Genomic DNA, 21011 nt, shown 5'->3' with positions numbered 1-21011 from the left:
GCAAATTATTTATTGAGTTTATCTATAACAATATTAAGAATATCTAGGAGGTATTAGAGGTTGTTTAGATAAGTCATAAGTGTGAAAATCGAGTCCCAAGGAATCTGCACTTATCCAGAGAAGAGGTTAAATTGAAATCTATTACTGCATAGAAGATTTAGCGCAGATGTCAGCATTTTGTCAGGAGACGTCTTCGCGATAGATTTGATCCGTCAACAGAGTCCTACTGAAACTAAAACTGCTTTCAGATTGTTTATTTAAGGGATCATACTGGTTAGGATCTGTAGAGATTCAGATCTAGATATTTTCTAGAACACTTTCCAATGCATATTTTAGTTAGAAAATTCCTTTGAGAATTTCATATTGTTTCTTTCAAAGAGTGTGATTGTGCTCCATGTTGGAGAATTAATTAGTCAAGTTTCAGCCACTGGAGTTTCAAGAGAAAAGTCAATGTTTGAAGATCGTCAGAGGTTCTGGCTGCTACTACGGTAGAGACAAACGAATCGTTTGTCTGGTGAAGTAAGAGAGTCAATTGACAAAAGTTTTGTAATTGAGAACTTGTAATTTTATTTGCAAATAATAAAATCGACTTTTATGGATTTGTCTACCCCGTAAGGTTTTACCTTCAAAGAGTTTCTTTTCGTCACCAATCGTTGTGTCATGAAATTTATTTATTTACTTTATATGTTCATTTGATTAAATAATTTCTAGATTGAGATCTAACAAATTTGTTCAAGTAAATTAGTGGATATTTTCGTGAATACACAGGGGTACTTGGGTAATTTCAGTGATCATATCTTTCCAAATGTTGGTCTCATTACTAATTAAATGCCAAATGCACTTACTCATCAAAGCCTTGTTGAAGTTGGCACCAAGCTTGATACCATGACCACCAACAGATTTGGGTTTATAGATGGACTTCCAAGCAATGGGGGCATAGTTATGAATCTTATCCCCCACCAAAACCTCATGAGAGACTTATCAATCTTCCTACCCATATGCTTGGACAGTAAGGTAGTGGACGTGGTGTAAGCAAGAATGGCACTAGCTACAGATTTAATGAGGATGGTTCTCCTTGCTTGGGAGAGCAACTTTGACTTCCACCCAGAAAGCTTACTCTTAATCCTATCCAAAATCTCATTACAGTGATGTCTTTGTGGAGAACCAAAGTTAAGAGGTAAGCCTAGGTACTTAATTCACTAAGGAGCTGGGCTAAAATTAAGAATGTCCCAGATATCTCTAATGGCATCAATGCTAGTGTTTTTGCTGAACTGAATAGAAGATTTGGAAGCACTAACCCTCTAACCAGACTAAGCAGATAGGTCTCTAGGCAATCTAAGAAAGCTTTGGTTGTGTTAACATTAGCACTACCAAAAAGGATGAGATCATCAGCAAAAAGGAGATGGGATAAAGTAGGTCTAGAACTACTAATCCTAAAACCAGTGATGTTGTTAACATGCTCCTTCTTAAGAATAGGTCTAGTTAGAGCTTCACTGCCTAAAATAAAAAGGAATGGGGAAAGAGGGTCTCCTATCTAATACCTCTACTGGGGAAGTTATGGCCATAAGGCTCACCATTGATGACAATGGAATAAGAAGTTGTACTAATTCACTCTTTTATCCAGTTGATCTAAGTAGGGTTGAAACCAATACTTTTAAAAATGGTTAAGAGAAATTTTCACTCCATAAAGTCAAAGGCTTTTTTCATGCCAATCTTAATAGCCATAAGACTTATGCCAAATCTGTTGGTGAGGATTTTTGAGATAATCTTGTAACAGACATTAGAGAGACTAATAGATCTGAAATGGTGAACTGTGCTAGGAGAAGCAATCATAGGGATGAGAACTATGTTAGCATGATTCATCTCCTTAAGCATATGACCAAAGGTGAAGAAGTTCCTCACATCTTTATTCAAATCCTCTTTTGCAATATTCCAATAGGTCTGGTAAAAAATGTAAAACCATTAGGTCTCGGGGATTTGGAAGAGGGGATTTGCTTAATGGTGGAGAGGATCTCTTCATCAGAAGGAATCCTACGTAGCATCAGGTTATCCTCCTCACTAATTTTATCAGGAAACATATTAGAGAGGTCATCAAGGCAATCTGGGTAGGAGATTTGAAATATTTTCTTGAAATGACCTTGGAACTAGATTTGAATATTGAGAGGATTTGAATCCCAAGAATTGTTAGAAGTTCCGAGATAGTGTATCTCATTTGTTCTTCTTCTCATAGTGGTGGACATATGGAAGAATTTGGTATTCAGGTTAGTGGTTGTGAGCCACTGAACTCGACTTTTGTCTCCACAAAATCTCTTATCTTTTCAGTTGCTCATTGAGACTATTTCTGATAGAGTCCTCTTGATTGGAGAGATTATGAGAGGGACCCTGAGACTAAATTTGAGACCATAGGTTGCAAAGGGTCATGACGCTAGTCTGAATATGACCAAAGTGGCTAATGTTCCAACTTTTGAGAGCACTTTTGACCATTTTCAACTTTTGCATGAAAATAAAGGGAGGATTACCCCTTTGGTTGGAGTCCCAAGCCTTCATTACTACATGGTCCCTAGCCCAAAACTCCTCAAATCTAGCTTTGTTGGTTTGGGTTTGTTTTTGAGAGTTTAGGAGGATGGGGGGAATGGTCAGAATTGTGAATGGGTAGATGTAAGATCTTTGCATCAGGATGGAGCAAAGTCCATTGAGGATTAGCAATGGCTCTATCTAATCTCTCGTTAATGTTACCTTGGCCAATTCTATTGTTGGTCCAAGTGTAACAAGGGCCAATGTAACCTAAGCCAGCAAAACTTGCCTCATCCATAAAATTTCTCAAACCACTAGATGAGGAAGTGGAGGCAAAAGGCTTGCCTTCAAGCTTCTCTGAGCTATTGAGGAAAGTGTTAAAATCTCCTAGTGCTAAAATGGGGCCAGAGAAAGTGTGATGAATCTTATACAATAGGTCCCAAAAATTATGCTTTTGAAAATGATGAGTAGGGCAATAAACCATCAAAAGTAACTATGGCATATAAGCAGGATCAAAGTACACAAGCATAGAGATAATATTGCAGAAAATATAAACTGGTTCTATATCTACACCAGGGCACTACATTACCAAAAGCCCTCCATTCCAACCTTGGCATGCGACATGCAAAGATAAAAAAAATCCTAAACTATTAACAAGAATTAGTCTTAGCATCATTCAAAAGTGTCTTAGATAAGAAAACCACATCAAGATGATGAGTCTTGATGTGAGCCCTTAGAATTCTCCTTGCAGCAGGTCGGGCTATGCCTCTGCAGTTCCCAGACAGAACTCTTATTCCTGTTTGTGGGGCAGATGAGGCTCTGTCGCCTCGGCCATTTGGATTGTGGAAGATAAAAGGACATGGTTTGTTTGTGGGGTATTGGTACCTACTCATGTTGCATATGACTTTTGATATGAAGAATACTGCATTCTAGTTTTCCTGATTCTTCTGCAGGTTCCCTTCTTCTTGACTTTTGTCATGAATGATGACAAGGGAGGGTCTTCCTCCATGCTTCTTGCTTCTCTAGCTCCAAGTGTGAAGGTTGCTTCATCTTAGCAGGGACGCCAAACTCTAATATTCCAGAAGAGTGTTCTTTTTCTTTTTTTTTTGGTGGTAGATCTCTCTCAGGTGAGTTCAAGAACCCCTTTTTAGAAGAAATGATTTCAATGGATAGGCGTGGTAATGGTTTTGGTGGTGACCCAAACAGATCTTGTTCAAAGGGAATGAAACTTTTAGTGCCTAGTGGGATGGTGGAAAGAGGTGTGATATCAATAGGTGCAAGGATTTCTAGAGGAATAATGTCCATGTTGTTCCTTTGCTTGTTATTTGAAGATAAAGATTGTTCCATGTTTTGGACAGAATTGGTTGTGGAGTTAGAAAGACAAAGTTTGGTTGTGGGTTCTGTGGTACCTTTAAATAGGAAGTCTCCACTGACCATTTTTGTAAGAGCCACGCAAGTGTTGGTCCATTGAGATGATCAAATTGGGCAATGATGTCGTGGAAGATGGAGGGACTTTATTTAGATTTTGTGCCTTTTGGCTAGTGAAGAGGTGGCGTCTGACAAGAGTAAGAGAAAGGAGGTTGAATTAAGTTCTTCCTAGATTGATGGGATTCGACAAGCTCTATGTGGTGGCTATTAATGTGATGCATGACATTTACTTGGCTCAAAGTAGCAAAGGTTGAAGTTTGGCTTCCTAGATAAGAGTTTTGGCCTATTTTGGGAGTTGCATTTAACAGACTTTTTGGCTTGTCTACAGAAGGGACAAAGCAATATCGAGTGGTTCTTGCTGAAAATTGTGTGACTTACAACCTTGGGTTGACTTCCTGAAATTCATCAGCATCGGTTACTTGACCTCCATGAACAATTTGTTTGAGGTTCTGGTTTACTATATTGGAAAGTTCTTGAATAGAAGATTCATTTCTGTTAACAGGAGGGCTTGGTGAAATTTATAGTGATCCCTCTTGGCCCTCGATGGTATCTTGGTCTTGCATTCTGACGTGCTGTTGTAATGGCCTTTGACAAATAGGAAGTTGTTGTTGGTACTTGTATTGGACTTCAAAAGGATTGCCTCTTCTACTGCTACCACTAAGATCTCTCATCTAAACACTATTTATTATTATTAAAAAATAATTCACTACTATTCATAAACTATTCACATATTTCAAAGGTGTATCTCAACATATGTCTTGGGCAAGGATCATTGGATATGAGCTTCTCAACTCTTATCACTGGATATGAGCTTCTCAACATATGTCTCGTACGTACCAGTTACCCGTTTTAGACCCAAGTATCCACTCTTATCATGTCTCTTTATTTCATGATCTTTAAACATCAATGAACTATGCGCTAGCTATATTTAGACATTCACTACTCTTGACAGTATCACTCAATCCAGGCCATGTTTGTGAAAAACACCATTCCACAAAGCCCTTGCCACCTCACAATGCAGAAGGAGATGATCCATTGTTTTCCCATTCTTTTTGCACATGCAACAACACTCCAAAACAATGATACCTTGCTTCCTTAGATTGTCCAGCGTCATGGTTTTTCCAAGAGAAGCTGTCCAAATGAAAAAAGTCACCTTAGAAGGCACGTGAGACCTTCAACTACTCTTTCAAGGAAAGGAAGGATTGCCCTGAAAAGACAAAAGCTTATAATACAAGTGAACAATGAATTTTTTGCTCCTGTTGTTGTCCATGACATTTTATCCATGGAATTACCATTAATCCTTAGTGAGTATAGATGACTAAAAAAAGCTGAAACTTCATTGATTTCCCAATCTTGAACTGCTCGAGTTAAACAAATATCCCATTGAATCACACCATTAGGGCAAGAAAATAGATCTAAAACAGAAACAAACATATCAGAAGCCAATCTATAAATAACTAGAAACATACTGTAGAGAGCCCACTCACCACACCATATGTCAACCAGAAATGGATCCTAGCTCCCTCGCCAACAGCAAAATTCACATGACTAACAAAACTCCCCCAACCCTTTCTAATGAACTTACAAAGCCCCCACCATAAGTCCCCTGAATGGCGTTAGAGCACCAACCCCCCTCCAAATGCACTACCATACTTCAATCGATTATCTCTCTCCAAACCAACTCCCTTCCAATTGATATCTCGGTAGGCACTTACACAACAACAAGCACCTAACCTTCCTACTAAAATGGGAGTACAAACTTTATTCCAACTAATGAGATGAAACTTAGTAGCTTCGCCCATACCATCTCAAAGAAAGCCCGAAACAACTTCTAAATCCGATTTACCACTCCCGCGGGCAATGGAAACATTGATAGATAATTAAGTAAGGAGATTAGGGAGAGTACTCTTCAGAAGAGTGAGTCTACCCGTTAGATAAGTAAAGACGCTTCCAACCAGCCAATCTTCTCTCAACTTTCTCAACGACCCCATCCCAAATAGCAAGAGCCATAAAAGGCGCCCCCCATGGAAGTCCCAAATATTTCATGGGAAGAGAGGCAATCTTACATCCCAACAATCTTGCCAAACTATTGACGTTACGCACCTCCCCCACTGAAATCAACTCGGACTTGCCCAGATTCACCTTAAGTCCCGAAACAACTTCAAAGCATTATAGTGCAACCCTTAAGGCTTGAATATGCCAAAATCCGCATCACAAAAGATGATGGTGTCATCTACAAAAAGAAGATGTGAAAGAGTAATAGGCCCGTAAGTGTCATTACCAACTGAAAATTCCGATAGATATTCCTCCCATACAGCAGCCTACACCATCCGACACAACGCCTCCATGACAATGACAAAAAGGAAGTGAGATAAAGGGTTCCCCTGTCTCAATTGACGCTATATATGAAAGAAACTAGCAAAATTACCATTGGCCAAAACCGAGAATTAGGGAGTAGAAACACAATGTCGAATCCATGAATACCATGTAGCCCCAAGCCCGCATCTCTCAAGCATATAGAATAGGAAGTCCAATTCACATGATTCAAAGTATTTTCCATATCCAGCTTACAAAGGACACCTAGAGTGCCCTCCCTCAGCTAACTGTCAAGGCATTCATTAGCAATAAGCACCAAGTCAAGGATTTGTCTACCCCAAGCAAAGGCATTTTGGGGATTAGAGATGATGTGTTCCATCACCTTGCTCATTTGATTGGCTAGCACCTTCAATATTGTCTTATAAATCCCACTAACAAGACTAATAGGTCGAAAATACTTGAGTTCGGAGGCCCTAGGTTTCTTAACAATAAGTGCAATAAAGATGGCATTAAGAGATTTTTTACACTTTTTAAAAGAGAAAAAACTTCTGAAAAACCCGCATCACATCTTCCTTCACAATACCTAGCAAACTTGGAAGAAGGCCATAGAAAAACCATCCAGTCCAGAAGCTTTATCTTTGACCATTCCACTAACCTCCTGAAAAACCTCATCTTCATCAAAGGGTGTCTCCAACCAACTCGCACTAAGTGGATCAAGAGAGTAAAAAATCATCCTATCAGGCTTAGGCCTCCAAGAAATCAATCGAAGAGAAGATCTTCATAATAATGCACTATAATGTCTTGATTCAGGAGGAGAGGAGATTTCACATTCATCGGAATGAAGCATCTCAATGGCATTGTTCCTATGATGTGGGTTGGCCATTTTATGAAAAAATTATCCCATTCTCTCAACCAAAGGGATCTAGACTTTTGCCGCTAAGAAATCTCCTCATCAATAACACTCTCTCAAGGTCAGCCACCGCATATTTTTTTTCCTCAAAAAAGCCTTATCAGAAAGGACCCTGTTTTCTTCTCTACACTCCAAAACCTGTAACTCCTCCAAAAGAGAAATTTTTTGGCCATTGATATTCCCAAAAACTATTGTGTTCCACTTTGTTAAATTAAATTTCAAAGCTTTGAGCTTACTAGCAAGAATTAAGCTAGGAGTACCTGTGAACTAGTAAGATGCCCACCAGCTTCTAACCTTATTAGCAAAGCCATCAATTTCCAACCACATATTTTCAAATTTAAAATACCTCCGATCCCCATGAATGCCACCACTGTCTAGTAAGATAGGAAAATGGTCTGAACATACCTGGGACAATCTCTTTTAACATTAACTCTTGATAATGTGCCTCCTAAGAAGGGGAAACAAGAAAGCGATCCAATCTCGACCAGCCACGACCATTAGACCAAATAGAGACGCCCCCCCACAACAAGAAGATCTAGAAGATCCAAATAAAAACTGAATTAAAAAAATGTTTCATAGCGTAGGAAGAGCTAGAATTACCTGAACATTCACTGGGGAACCGAGTAATGTTGAAATCACCACTCATACACCATAGAATGTCCCAAAGAGAGTACAAACATGCTAATTCATCCCACAATAGGATCCTTTCTCTATCTAAATTTGGACCATAGACACCCGCATATGCCCACTCCCATCTATCCTCAACATTTAAAAAAAACATGCTACAGTAAAATTGCCAATGCATTCTTGCAAACTCTACCACCCTTGTGTCCCACTGCAAGAGGACGCCTTCCAAAGTTCCCGAAGACGCCAAATAAGCCCAACTCACAAAGGGATAGCCCCACAAGCCATGAATTAAACATCTATCGATGAAGTGTAACTTCGTTTCATGTAAGCAAAATATGTCAACTTCCCAATTATGTAACAAAGACTTGATTCGAGAACATTTGTTAGGATCATTAAGACCCCTAACATTCTAAGTAAGAATTTTAGGCTTCATGAAAAAGGTGAGATCCCCTCCCTTTCAATTTGACCCTTCCTCCACTCCCCTCCTTGATATCATAATTTATAGAGCATTTTAGTCTCCTTAGCTCCCTTTCGTTTTTAGAATTAGGTTTTAAAATTGAGGAATGTCCAGATTCAATGGCTATAAGAAGTGCCTTGAATTGTTCTTCAAAGCCAACACCGAAAATCCCAACACAGGCCTGTAGCTCCTCTACTTTTTTAAGAACCAAATCTAACACAACACATGAGGGGGGAAGAGCACATATAGGATTTGGGCTCCCACCAGCACTATCCCCTTCATATAAAACCAATTGCAGGTTTGAAACACCAGAACCCTCCCCATCTACACCCTATTGCACCATTTCTGAATTAAGCATCACTTTTGGAGAGTCCCCAATTTCCTTCCCTGTACAAAATAAAGAAATAACCAACGTAACAGGGTCTACGGAATTCAAACGCCTCACATATGGGATCAGAGACATTGATAGGGTAACTATCTGCTCCTCCACCACTGTCCGAGACTCAAAACTCGAAAAAAATTCCCCTTTCAATTTCGGCAGCTTTTCCGGCACCATCGCACTCTCCGAGGGATCAACTAGCACCTTTGGCGAGGTCTGTGATGACCCTGGTGGCTGCGAGTCGACAGTAGGCACTGCAGGTGGTGGCTTTGCACGACGCCCTTTGGCCCCAAAACAGGCCTGATACGGGCTTCTCTCGCCAAACGTGTAATGGGCTTTTAGCTAGGCCTAGCCTGGCCCAATCATTTGTTTACCCTTCTCATCCTCGCCCAGCTTTAGGCCCATAGAGGCTGGCCCAACAGTGTAATCCAATTCCTGCTTATCCGGATTGCAGCCCACTCCTTTCTTCTTCGAGCCTAGGCCCATTTTCACCCAACTTAACATAAAATCGATTTTACCCCTCATGTCCAATAATGTGTTCTGCATGGACAACAAAGACATAGCCTCTCCAGCCCCTGACATGTCACCCTTGGAAACACAAGCATCATACTTGGGAGAATTGAATTCCGTCTGCACCACCTTCCCACCATCTGCCCCAAAGACAGTCCATTTACCCCTCAAGCAACCATAAGAATCAGAAGAAGGGGGAGGCTTCTTAACTATATCCGCGAAGGACTTCTTCATACCCAACACTGCTTGCGCTCAAGGAGAGGAGTTCCTTTGAAAACCTACCCTGTTTTCCACTCCCGAAATAAAGGACTTGACTTGGAGCTAGCCTGTCTCAACATTGCAGCAAAACGCCTCCATCCCTCACCTTTCAATCCTTTCGGGACGGCGATAAAACCACACCTCACCTCTTTTCTATATTCAGACAGTGACAAAAAACGTCCAAATTTGTTGTGGCAGCGTTGGGCAATCAACACCTGATTCCCAATTTGTCTGGACTTATAGATCACTGACGGACCAACTGGGGCACCATAGGCAGCCACTATAAAGGCCAACCATTTCACAGTATAAACATCCACCGTAATAAACTTAGTAACCTTGCGACTTTTCTCAGTGATTTTCCACCACTTGTCGTTTACACTATGAAAGAAGAAAGACTTGGAATCAATGAAAAACTTATTGACAACCATCACGAGATAAGGAAGAAGATAAGAAGAGGAGGGAAAACAATGAAGAGAAACAAAATGGGGAAAAATAATAGCTATTTCTGGCGAGGAGTAATGTAAAAAGGAAAATGATAGCTCATTAGAGAGAGATCGAGAGAGAGGGAGGGAGAGAGAGAGAGCAATTTCTCATGGAGTAGTCGTAAAAGAGTTGTAGACCTTCTAACTTCTTCTAACTTTGTTGATAATTTATGTTGGGTTAAATTTATTTAAAGATACACTAGATTATTGTCCTATTATCCTTTGTTGCTCATTGCACTGCTAGATGTTTCTTTTATTCTCAACTCTTTCTTTCCCATCTTCTTAAGATAGGTATCCATTATTTTGTACCCTTCATGTCTATCTTTTTCTATCTGTATTTCATCTCATCCCTATTTGTACTCGGTTAGATTATAACTGGGGGAGAAGATCGGACGTGTTTGGCCCACTGCAAGAAATTGACATATTGAAGTGAAATGCTTCTTTTTCCTTATCTCGCACGTTTGGATGTGGGTTATCAACCTCAAGTGGTTTTTACACTTTTGTTCTTGGAGGATGAGAGCCTTTGTCTGATAAAGGTGTCACCCTTTTGTTGGGGATTAGTGAAGTTGAATTTTCCTGAGCACCTGCTTGAGAACCGACTTGTAGTGAAGACTCTACCAAACGTATATTGGGCCTTGATTCTGCCAAGTGAGGACTTAGGACAACTGGATGATAAGTAATTGAAGGAACAAAGTCTAATTGCTTTGGTTTTGGATCCAACGGGGTTGAAGCATTAAAAGGGGGGCCAGACTTCCATTTATTATTATGGGCCATACCTTCTAGTGAGCTTTCCAAACTCTCTGCCTTCTCTCGTGGGCCCTATAGGGAGATACTAGTTGAAATCTATTTTGAATTATTGCTTCGATGTTAGTCAATTTAGTTCGCATAAAAATGTCGGCATTTGTCTTCAACCAGCTGGAGATCCATTCTTCAGTGTTTACAGAAGGAGAGAAAATAAAATTCGTCGAGTCCATCGCTGTGAGATTATTGCAGAGGACCTATTGAGAGATTGATTTAGTACCCTGTATCTCTTGAGTGATTGATGGGGCCAGGTTTGGTGGAGGGGAGTTAACACCCGGATTGAATGAGAGATTTTCGGTTGTTGGGAGGGCCACTGTAGACTACAGTCGAAGGGGCCATCCTCACCATCCAATCCAGGGGGACTTCACCAACTATGACACTACTGTGAGCATCACTGAGGATGCCGCTATGAGCGTCGCTGAGGGCTCTGCTATGGGCTCTACTGAGGGCTCCGCTGTAGGCGTCGCAGAGGATGCCACTGTGAGGGTCGCGAAAGACGCCGCTATGAACTCTGCTGAATACGCCACTGCAAGGGGCTGGGCAAGACAGATTTGGCTCGGATTCCCTCTACCTTGTCAAAATCTAGGAGGTGAGTTGTATTTTCATTGGGTTTTCAGCTAAAATGCCTTTGGAGATCCCACTGTGTTTGCTGCTTGCATCTGTTTGAGAGTTGAAGTGATACTCGTTTGGGTTTTTGCTGGAAATAAGCTCATAGGGAGAACTAACTCTAATCAGAGGTTTGGATGAGTAGTCTTTGAGAGGAGTCCGATTGTTAGTTCGATGGAAATCCCAATTATTTTCCAGTTTCCCTTTAACGAACGAATTTCCTCTTATCAAAAAAATCTTCATGCATGGAAAGAAAAGCTTGAATCCAAAGTGGAGAAGGAATGGCAAAAACCTCACACGAATCAGATATGTATTTCCTTTGATGTAGCAGTAAGGAATTCTTTCTCTTTGGCTTCAGCTGTAAGCAGAAACTCAACAGGAGAAGTCATCGAAATCTGGACTGAGACAAAGTTAACAGAGGCACTTACGGCAAAGTCAGCTCTCAAAATGGCGGAACACCTCATTGATCCTTTTATCTCTCTAGTAGGAGACTCTCAGTTGGTGATTTCTTCTATTTATAAAGAAGAACAGATCTGTCAAATAGCACCTATCTCAGAAGATATTGCAAACTCTTTGAAATCCCACTCAGACTGGAGCTTTCAAAAGATTGATCGATCTCAAAATCGATTTGCGCAATGGGCAGCTACAAACTCTTTGTTCGGTAGCATTCCATTAGATATTATTCCTTTTACTATTTTGTATATTGACAGTGGAAAAGACTCTCCTTAGTAGTTTGTAATAGTTTTATCTATTTATAACATGCAGGCTTGCTTAGAAAAATAAAAAATTATCATAGCTTGACTCCTTTCGATAATTCTCATGTCCCACTGAAGATTACTTAGAGTCCTGCCTTGGGGGAAATTCTTACATAAGATAATTTAAGGAGGTGATGGACGAAGGTGATAAATTGGTGCTTTATGTGCGGGAGGAATGGGGAAACAATGACTCATTTGATACTACTTGTCGAGAGGTCATGCAGACCCTGAATTAGTCCAGACTTTGTTCCTAGACACCCGGTGCCAATTAAAAAAATATAAATATTATTAGAATAGTTGGAAGATGTTTGTCACAAACCTCCTGATTTAGCAACTTCAGTAGATTTTTTTTTTTTTGGAGCATGATGGTAATTCTATATGCATGGTTTTATGCAGACCACTGACCTTTTTTTGTTTCCTTCAGGCGTAACTTGTTGGATTTGAAGATCTTTCAGAGGTGAAATGCGTATGGAGTTTAACAATGCTGTTGGAATTAGGAAACATTAATTATACAAGTTAAATGGAAAGATAGTGCTTCTAGTGTTATTTAGACATTCTAAAGTTGGCCTGATGTTACTTATTTAATTTTGTTTACAACACTCCTTTGCTTCAAGCCTGTGCTTTTGTCAATGTGAATTGGGTGGCTTTTCTATTTTCCCTGTGTAGGAAAGGGAATTTCACTAAAATAAAAAACATAATTTGGCAACGATGACTCTTTTTTTTTGCCTTCTCTCTCTCTCTCTCTCTCTCTCTCTCTCTCTCTCATGCATATGGTTTTTTTTTTCTAGCCGAGATTCGTTTTCGAAAACTTCCACATGTTATTTTCTTGGATAATGGTTATTACTTGATCTAGTTTCTAATAATTTATGCATTTAATTTACTTAATAGAAAATTGAGAGATAATGCCACTTCTACAATTATAGAAGTGAAGTTACAAAATTACTTGACATATGTTAAAATTGTGCAATTTGAAATTTCACAAAATAGATAGTCCATGCAGACATTGTCAGATAGGCTTATGGTAGATAAGCTATTTGACAATGTAACCTTTTATCACCTTCGGGGATGCATCCAATCTAGAGCTATTTTTAGCCATTCTAATCTTTTCAATTTCCTCAGATTAAGAATGGAAAGTTCTTGTATCATAAGACGTCGACAATGATATGAAATTCTGAGTTAAGCTATCTCATATGCAAATCCATTAAAAGTTGGATATCCATATTAATTTAGATTCTATAATTTAGGTACTATTGGGTAGCAGCTTCGGAAAATCAAGTTCGGCCTGCCTTTTGGATGACTAGACTTACGAGCAATTCTGGCATATCCGTGCACTCCCCAATCTCTCGTTAATGTTACCTTGGCCTATTCTATTGTTGGTCCAAGTATAACAAGGGCCATTGTAACCTAAGCCAACAAAACTTGCCTCATCCATAAAATTTCTCAAGTCACTAGATGAGGAAGTGGAGGCAAAAGGCCTACCTTCATGCTTCTCTGAGCTATTGAGGAAAGTGTTAAAATCTCCTAGTGCTAAAATGGGACCAGAGAAAGTGTGATTAATCTTATACAATAGGTCCTAAAAATTATGCTTTTGAAAATGATGAGTAGGACAATAAACCATTAAAAGTAACTATGGCATATAAGCAGGATCAAAGTACACGAGCATAGAGATAATATTGCAGAAAATATAAACTAGTTCTATATCTACACCACTACATTACCAAAAGCCCTCCATTCGTACCTTGGCATGCGACATGCAAAGATAAAAAAAATCCTAAACTATTAACAAGAATTAGTCTCAGCATCATTCAAAAGTGTCTTAGATAAGAAAACCACATCAAGATGATGAGTCTTGATGTGAGCCCTTAGAATTCTCCTTGCAGCAGGTCGGGCTATGCCTCTGCAGTTCCCAGACAGAACTCTTATTCCTGTTTGTGGGGCAGATGAGGCTCTGTCGCCTCGGCCATTTGGATTGTGGAAGATAAAAGTACATGGTTTGTTTGTGGGGTATTGCTACCTACTCGTGTTGCATATGACTTCTGATATGAAGAATACTGCATTATGGTTTTCCTGGTTCTTCTGCAGGTTCCCTTCTTCTTGACTTTTGTCATGAATGATGACAAGGGAGGGTCTTCCTCCATGCTACTTGCTCCTCTAGTTCCAAGTGTGAAGGTTGCTTCCATCTTAGCAGGGACGCCAAACTCTAATATTCCAGAAGAGTTTTCTCTTTTTTTTTTTTTTTTTTGGTGGTAGATCTCTCTCAGGTGAGTTCAAGAACCCCTTTTTAGAAGAAATGATTTCAGTGGATAGGCGTGGTAATGGTTTTGGTGGTGACTCAAACAGATCTTGTTCAAAGGGAATGAAACTTTTAGTGCCTAGTGGGATGGTGGAACAAGGTGTGATATCAATAGGTGCAAGGATTTCTAGAGGAATAATGTCCATGTTGTTCCTTTGCTTGTTAGTTGAAGATGCGGATTGTTCCATGTTTTGGACAGAACTGGTTGTGGAGTTAGAAAGACAAAGTTTGGTTGTGGGTTCAGTGGTACCTTTAAACAGGAAGTCTCCACTGACAATTTTTGTAAGAGCCACGCAAGTGTTGGTCCATTGAGATGATCAAATTGGGCAATGATGTCATGGAAGATGGAGGGACTCTATTTAGATTTTGTGCATTTTGGCTAGTGAAGAGGTGGCGTCTGACAAGAGTAAGAGAAAGGAGGTTGAATTAAATTCTTCCTAGATTGATGGGATTCGACAAGCTCTATGTGGGGGCTATTAATGTGATGCATGACATTTACTTGGCTAAAAGATAGCAAAGGTTGAAGTTTGGCTTCCTAGATAAGAGTTTTGGCCTATTTTGGGAGTTGCATTTAACAGACTTTTTGGCTTGTCTACAGAAGGGGACAAAGCAATATCGAGTGGTTCTTGCAGAAAATTGTGTGACTTACAACCTTGGGTTGACTTTCCTGAAATTCATCAGCATCGGTTACTTGACCTACATGAACAATTTGTTTGAGGTTCTGGTTTACTGTATTGGAAAGTTCTTGAATAGAAGATTCATTTCTGTTAACAATAGGGGTTGGTGAAATTTATAGTGATCCCTCTTGGTCCTCGATGGTATCTTGGTCTTGCATTCTGACGTGCTGTTGTAATGGCCTTTGACAGATAGGAAGTTGTTGTTGGTACTTGTATTGGACTTCAAAAGGATTGCCTCTTTTACTGCTACCACTAAGATCTCTCATCTAAACACTATTTATTATTATTAAAAAATAATTCACTACTATTCATAAACTATTCACATAGAATTTCAAAGGTGTATCTCAACATATGTCTTTGGCAAGGATCACTGGATATTTGCTTCTCAACTCTTATCACTGGATATGAGCTTCTCAACATATGTCTCGTACGTACCAGTTACCCGTTTTAGACCCAAGTATCCACTCTTATCATGTCTCTTTATTTCATGATCTTTAAACATCAATGAACTATGCGCTAGCTATATTTAGACATTCACTACTCTTGACAGCATCACTCAATCCAGGCCAAGTTTGTGAAAAACACCATTCCACAAAGCCCTTGCCACCTCACAATGTAGAAGGAGATGATCCATTGTTTTCCTATTCTTTTTGCACATGCAACAACACTCCAAAACAATGATACCTTGCTTCCTTAAATTGTCTAGCGTCATGGTTTTTTCAAGGGAAGCTGTCCAAATTAAAAAAGTCACCTTAGAAGGCACGTGAGACCTTCAACTACTCTTTCAAGGAAAGGAAGGATTGCCTTGAAAAGACAAAAACTTATAATACAAGTGAACAATGAATTTTTTGCTCCCGTTGTTGTCCATAACATTCTATCCATGGAATTGCCATTAATCCTTAGTGAGTATAGATGACTAAAAAAAGATGAAACTTCATTGATTTCCCAATCTTGAACTGCTCGAGTTAAACAAATATCCCACTGAATCACACCATTAGGGCAAGAAAATAGATCTAAAACAGAAACAAACGTATCAGAAGCCAATCTGTAAATAGCTAGAAACATACTGTAGAGAGCCCACTCACCACACCATATGTCAAACCAGAAATGGATCTTAGCTCCCTCGCCAACAGCAAAATTCACATGACTAACAAAACTCCCCCAACCCTTTCTAATGAACTTACAAAGCCCCGCACCATAAGTCCCCCGAATGGCGTTAGAGCACCAACCCCCCCTCCAAATGCACTACCATACTTCAATCGATCATCTCTCTCCAAACCAACTCCCCTTCCAATTGATATCTCGGTAGCCACTTACACAATAACAAGCACCTAACCCTCCTACTGAAATGGGAGTACAAACTTTATTCCAACTAATGAGATGGATCTTAGTAGCTTCGCCCATACCATCCCAAAGAAAGCCCGAAACAACTTCTAAATCCGATTTACCACTCCCGTGGGCAGTGGAAACATTGATAGATAATTAAGTAAGGAGATTAGGGAGAGTACTCTTCAGAAGAGTGAGTCTACCCGTTAGATAAGTAAAGACGCTTCCAACAAGCCAATCTTCTCTCAACTTTTTCAACGACCCCATCCCAAATAGCAAGAGCCTTAAAAGGTGCCCCCCATGGAAGTCCCAAATATTTCATGGGAAGAGAGGCAATCTTACATCCCAACAATCTTGCCAAACTATTGATGTTATGCACCTCCCCCACTGAAATCAACTCAGACTTGCCCAGATTCACCTCAAATCCCGAAACAACTTCAAAGCATTATAATGCAACCCTTAAGGCTTGAATATGCCAAAATCCACATCACAAAAGATGATGGTGTCATCTACAAAAAGAAGATGTGAAAGAGTAATAGGCCCGTAAGTGTCATTACCAACTGAAAATTCCGATAGATATTCCTCCCTTACAGCAGCCTGCACCATCCAACCCAACGCCTCCATGACAATGACAAAAAGGAAGTGAGATAAAGGGTTCCCTTGTCTCAATTGATGCTATATATGAAAGAAACTAGCAAAATTACTATTGGCCAAAACTGAGAATTAGGGAGTAGAAACACAATGTCGAATCCATGAATACCATGTAGCCCCAAGCCCGCATCTCTCAAGCATATAGAATAGGAAGTCCCAATTCACATGATTCAAAGTAATTTCCATATCCAGCTTACAAAGGACACCTAGCTGTCACCTCCCTCAGCTAGCTGTCAAGGCATTCATTAGCAATAAGCACCAAGTCAAGGATTTGTCTACTCCGAGCAAAGGCATTTTGGGGATTAGTGATGATGTGTTCCATCACCTTGCTCATTTGATTGGCAAGCACCTTCAATATTATCTTATAAATCCCACTAACAAGACTAATAGGTTGAAAATACTTGAGTTCGGAGGCCCTAGGTTTCTTAACAATAAGTGCAATAGAGATGGCATTAAGAGATTTTTCACACTTTTTAAAAGAGAAAAAACTCCTGAAAAACCCACATCACATCTTCCTTCACAATATCCTAGCAAACTTGGAAGAAGGCCATAGAAAAACCATCCAGTCCAAAAGCTTTATCTTTGACCATCCCACTAACCTCCTGAAAAACCTCATCTTCATCAAAGGGTCTCTCCAACCAACTCACACTAAGTGGATCAAGAGAGTCAAAAATCATCCTATCAGGCTTAGGCCTCTAAGAAATCAATCGAAGAGAAGATCTTCATAATAATGCACTATAATGTCCTGATTCAGGAGGAGAGGAGATTTCACATCCATTGGAATGAAGCATCTCAATGGCATTGTTCCTACGATGTGGGTTGGCCATTTTATGAAAAAATTATCCCAGTCTCTCAACCAAAGGGATCTAGACTTTTGCCGTTAAGAAATCTCCTCATCAATAACACTCTCTCAAGGTCAGCCACCGCATATTTTTTTTCCTCAAAAAAGCCTTATCAGAAAGGTCTCTGTTTTCTTCTCTACACTCCAAAACCTGTAACTCCTCCAAAAGAGAATTTTTTTGGCCATTGATATTCCCAAAAACTGTTGTGTTCCACTCCGTTAAATTAAATTTCAAAGCTTTGAGCTTACTAGCAAGAATTAAGCTAGGAGTACCTGTGAACTGGTAAGATGCCCACCAGCTTCTGACCTTATCAGCAAAGCCATCAATTTCCAACCACATATTTTCAAATTTAAAATACCTCCGACCCCCATGAATGCCACCACTGTCCAGTAAGATAGGAAAATGGTCTGAACATCCCGGGGGCAATCTCTTTTAACATTAACTCTTGATAATGTGCCTCCTAAGAAGGGGAAACAAGAAAGCGATCCAATCTCGACCAGCCACGACCATTAGACCAAATAGAGACGCCCCCCCCCCCCCCCCCCACACACACACACACACAACAAGAAGATCTAGAAGATCCAAATAAAAACTGAATTAAAAAAATGTTTCATAGCTTAGGAAGAGCTAGAATTACCTGAACATTCACTGGGGAACCGAGTAATGTTGAAATCACCACTCATACACCACAATGTCCTAAAGAGAGCACAAACATGCTAATTCATCCCACAATAGGCTCCTTTCTCTATCTAAATTTGGACCATAGACACCCGCATAGGCCCACTCCCATCTATCCTCAACATTTTAAAAAAACATGCTACAGTAAAATTGCCAATGCATTCCTGTAAACTCTACCACCCTTGTGTCCCACTGCAAGAGGACGCCTTCCAAAGTTCCCGAAGATGCCAAATAAGCCCAACTCATAAAGGGACAGCCCCACAAGCCATGAATTAAATATCTATCGATGAAGTGTAACTTCGTTTCATGTAAGCAAAATATGTCAACTTCCCAATTATGTAACAAAGACTTGATTCGAGAACATTTGTTAGGATCATTAAGACCCCTAACATTCCAAGTAAGAATTTTAGGATTCATGAAAAAGGTGAGATCCCCTCCCTTTCAATTTGTCCCTTCCTCCACTCCCCTCCTTGATATCATAATTTATAGAGCATTCTAGTCTCCTTAGCTCCCTTTCGTTTTTAGAATTAGGTTTTAAAATCGAGGAACGTCCAGATTCAATGGCTATAAGAAGTGCATTGAATTGTTCTTCAAAGCCAACACCGGAAATCCGAACACAAGCCTGTAGCTCCTCTACTTTTTTAAGAACCAAATCTAACACAACACATGAGGGGGGAAGAGCACATATAGGATTTGGGGTCCCACCAGCACAATCCCCTTCACATAAAACCAATTGCAGGTTTGAAACACCAGAACCCTCCCCATCTACACCCTATTGCACCATTTCTGAATTAAGCATCACTTCTGGAGAGTCCCCAATTTCCTTCCCTGTACAAAATAAAGCAATAACCAACGTAACATGGTCTACCGAATTCAAACGCCTCACATATGGGATCAGAGACATTGATAGGGTAACTATCTGATCCTCCACCACTGTCCGAGACTCAAAACTTGAAAAAAATTCCCCCTTCAATTTCGGCAGCTTTTCCGGCACCATCGCACTCTCCGAGGGATCAACTAGCACCTTTGGCGAGGTCTGTGATGACCCTGGTGGTTGCAAGTCGACAGTAGGCACTGCAGGTGGTGGCTTTGCACGACGCCCTTTGGCCCTAAAACAGGCCTGATACGGGCTTCTCTCACCAAACATGTAATGGGCTTTTAGCTAGGCCCAGCCCGGCCCAATCATTTGCTTACCCTTCTCATCCTCGCCCAGCTTTAGGCCCATAGAGGCTGGCCCAACAGTGTAATCCAATTCCTACTTATCCATAACTCTAGGATTGCAGCCCACTCCTTTCTTCTTCGAGCCTAGGCCCATTTTCACCCAACTTAACATAAAATCGATTTTACCCCTCATGTCCAATAATGTGTTCTGCATGGACAACAAAGACATACCCTCTCCAACCCCTGACATGTCACCCTTGGAAACACAAGCATCATACTTGGGAGAATTGAATTCCGTCTGCACCACCTTCCCACCATCTGCCCTAAAGACAGTTCATTTACCCCTCAAGCAACCATAAGAATCAGAAGAAGGGGTGGCTTCTTAACTACATCCGCGAAGGACTTCTTCATACCCAACACTGCTTGCGCTCAAGGAGAGGAGTTCCTTTGAAAACCTACCCTGTTTTCCACTCCCGAAATAGAGGACTTGACTTGGAGCTAGCCTGTCTCAACATTGCAGCAAAACGCCTCCATCCCTCACCCTTCAATCCTTTCGGGATGGCGATAAAACCACACCTCACCTCTTTTCTATATTCAGACAGTGACATAAAACGTCCAAATTGGTTGTGGCAGTGTTGGGCAATCAACACCTGATTCCCAATTCGTCTGGACTTATAGATCACTGACGGACCAACTGGGGCACCATAGGCAGACACTATAGAGGCCAACCATTTCACAGTATAAACATCCACCGTAATAAACTTAGTAACCTTGCGACTTTTCTCAGTGATTTTCCACCACTTGTCGTTTACACTATGAAAGAAGAAAGACTTGGAATCAATGAAAAACTTACTGACAACCATCACGAGATAAGGAAGAAGATAAGAAGAGGAGGGAAAACAATGAAGAGAAACAAAATGGGGAAAAAATAATAGCTATTTCCGGCGAGGAGTAACGTAAAAAGGAAAATGATAGCTCATTAGAGAGAGATTGAGAGAGAGGGAGGGGGAGAGAGAGAGAGAGCAATTTCTCATGGAGTAGTTGTAAAAGAGTTGTAGACCTTCTAACTTCTTCTAACTTTGTCGATAATTTATGTTGGGTTAAATTTATTTAAAGATACACTAGATTACTGTCCTATTATCCTTCGTTGCTCATTGCACTTCTAGATGTTTCTTTTATTGTCAACTCTTTCTTTCCCATCTTCTTGAGATAGGTATCCATTATTTTGTACCCTTCATGTCTATCGTTTTCTATCTGTATTTCATTTCATCCCTATTTGTACTCGGTTAGCTTATAACTGGGGGAGAAGATCGGACGTGTTTGGCCCCCTGCAAGAAATT

At 40.2% G+C, this 21011-nt stretch overlaps 1 protein-coding gene and 1 long non-coding RNA gene across 7 annotated transcripts in view; one reads left to right on the top strand and one right to left on the bottom strand.

The window, feature by feature from the left end:
• The window catches only part of LOC121267535, a 150589-nt gene that overhangs the window by 15288 nt on the left and 114290 nt on the right, over window positions 1-21011 (top strand). The gene's annotated exons all lie outside the window — the stretch shown is intronic.
• LOC121267540 lies at window positions 12410-12660 on the bottom strand. Its single transcript, XR_005941037.1, has 2 exons — window positions 12621-12660; window positions 12410-12580 (listed from the first exon to the last, which is right to left on the bottom strand). It is a non-coding gene; the product is annotated as an uncharacterized LOC121267540 (long non-coding RNA).

This window comes from Juglans microcarpa x Juglans regia, chromosome 5S, assembly GCF_004785595.1.
Source record: "Juglans microcarpa x Juglans regia isolate MS1-56 chromosome 5S, Jm3101_v1.0, whole genome shotgun sequence".
Lineage (NCBI taxonomy): Eukaryota > Viridiplantae > Streptophyta > Magnoliopsida > Fagales > Juglandaceae > Juglans > Juglans microcarpa x Juglans regia.
Note: the sequence above shows the minus strand (reverse complement) of the source record. Positions and strands in the feature narration are given on the sequence as shown.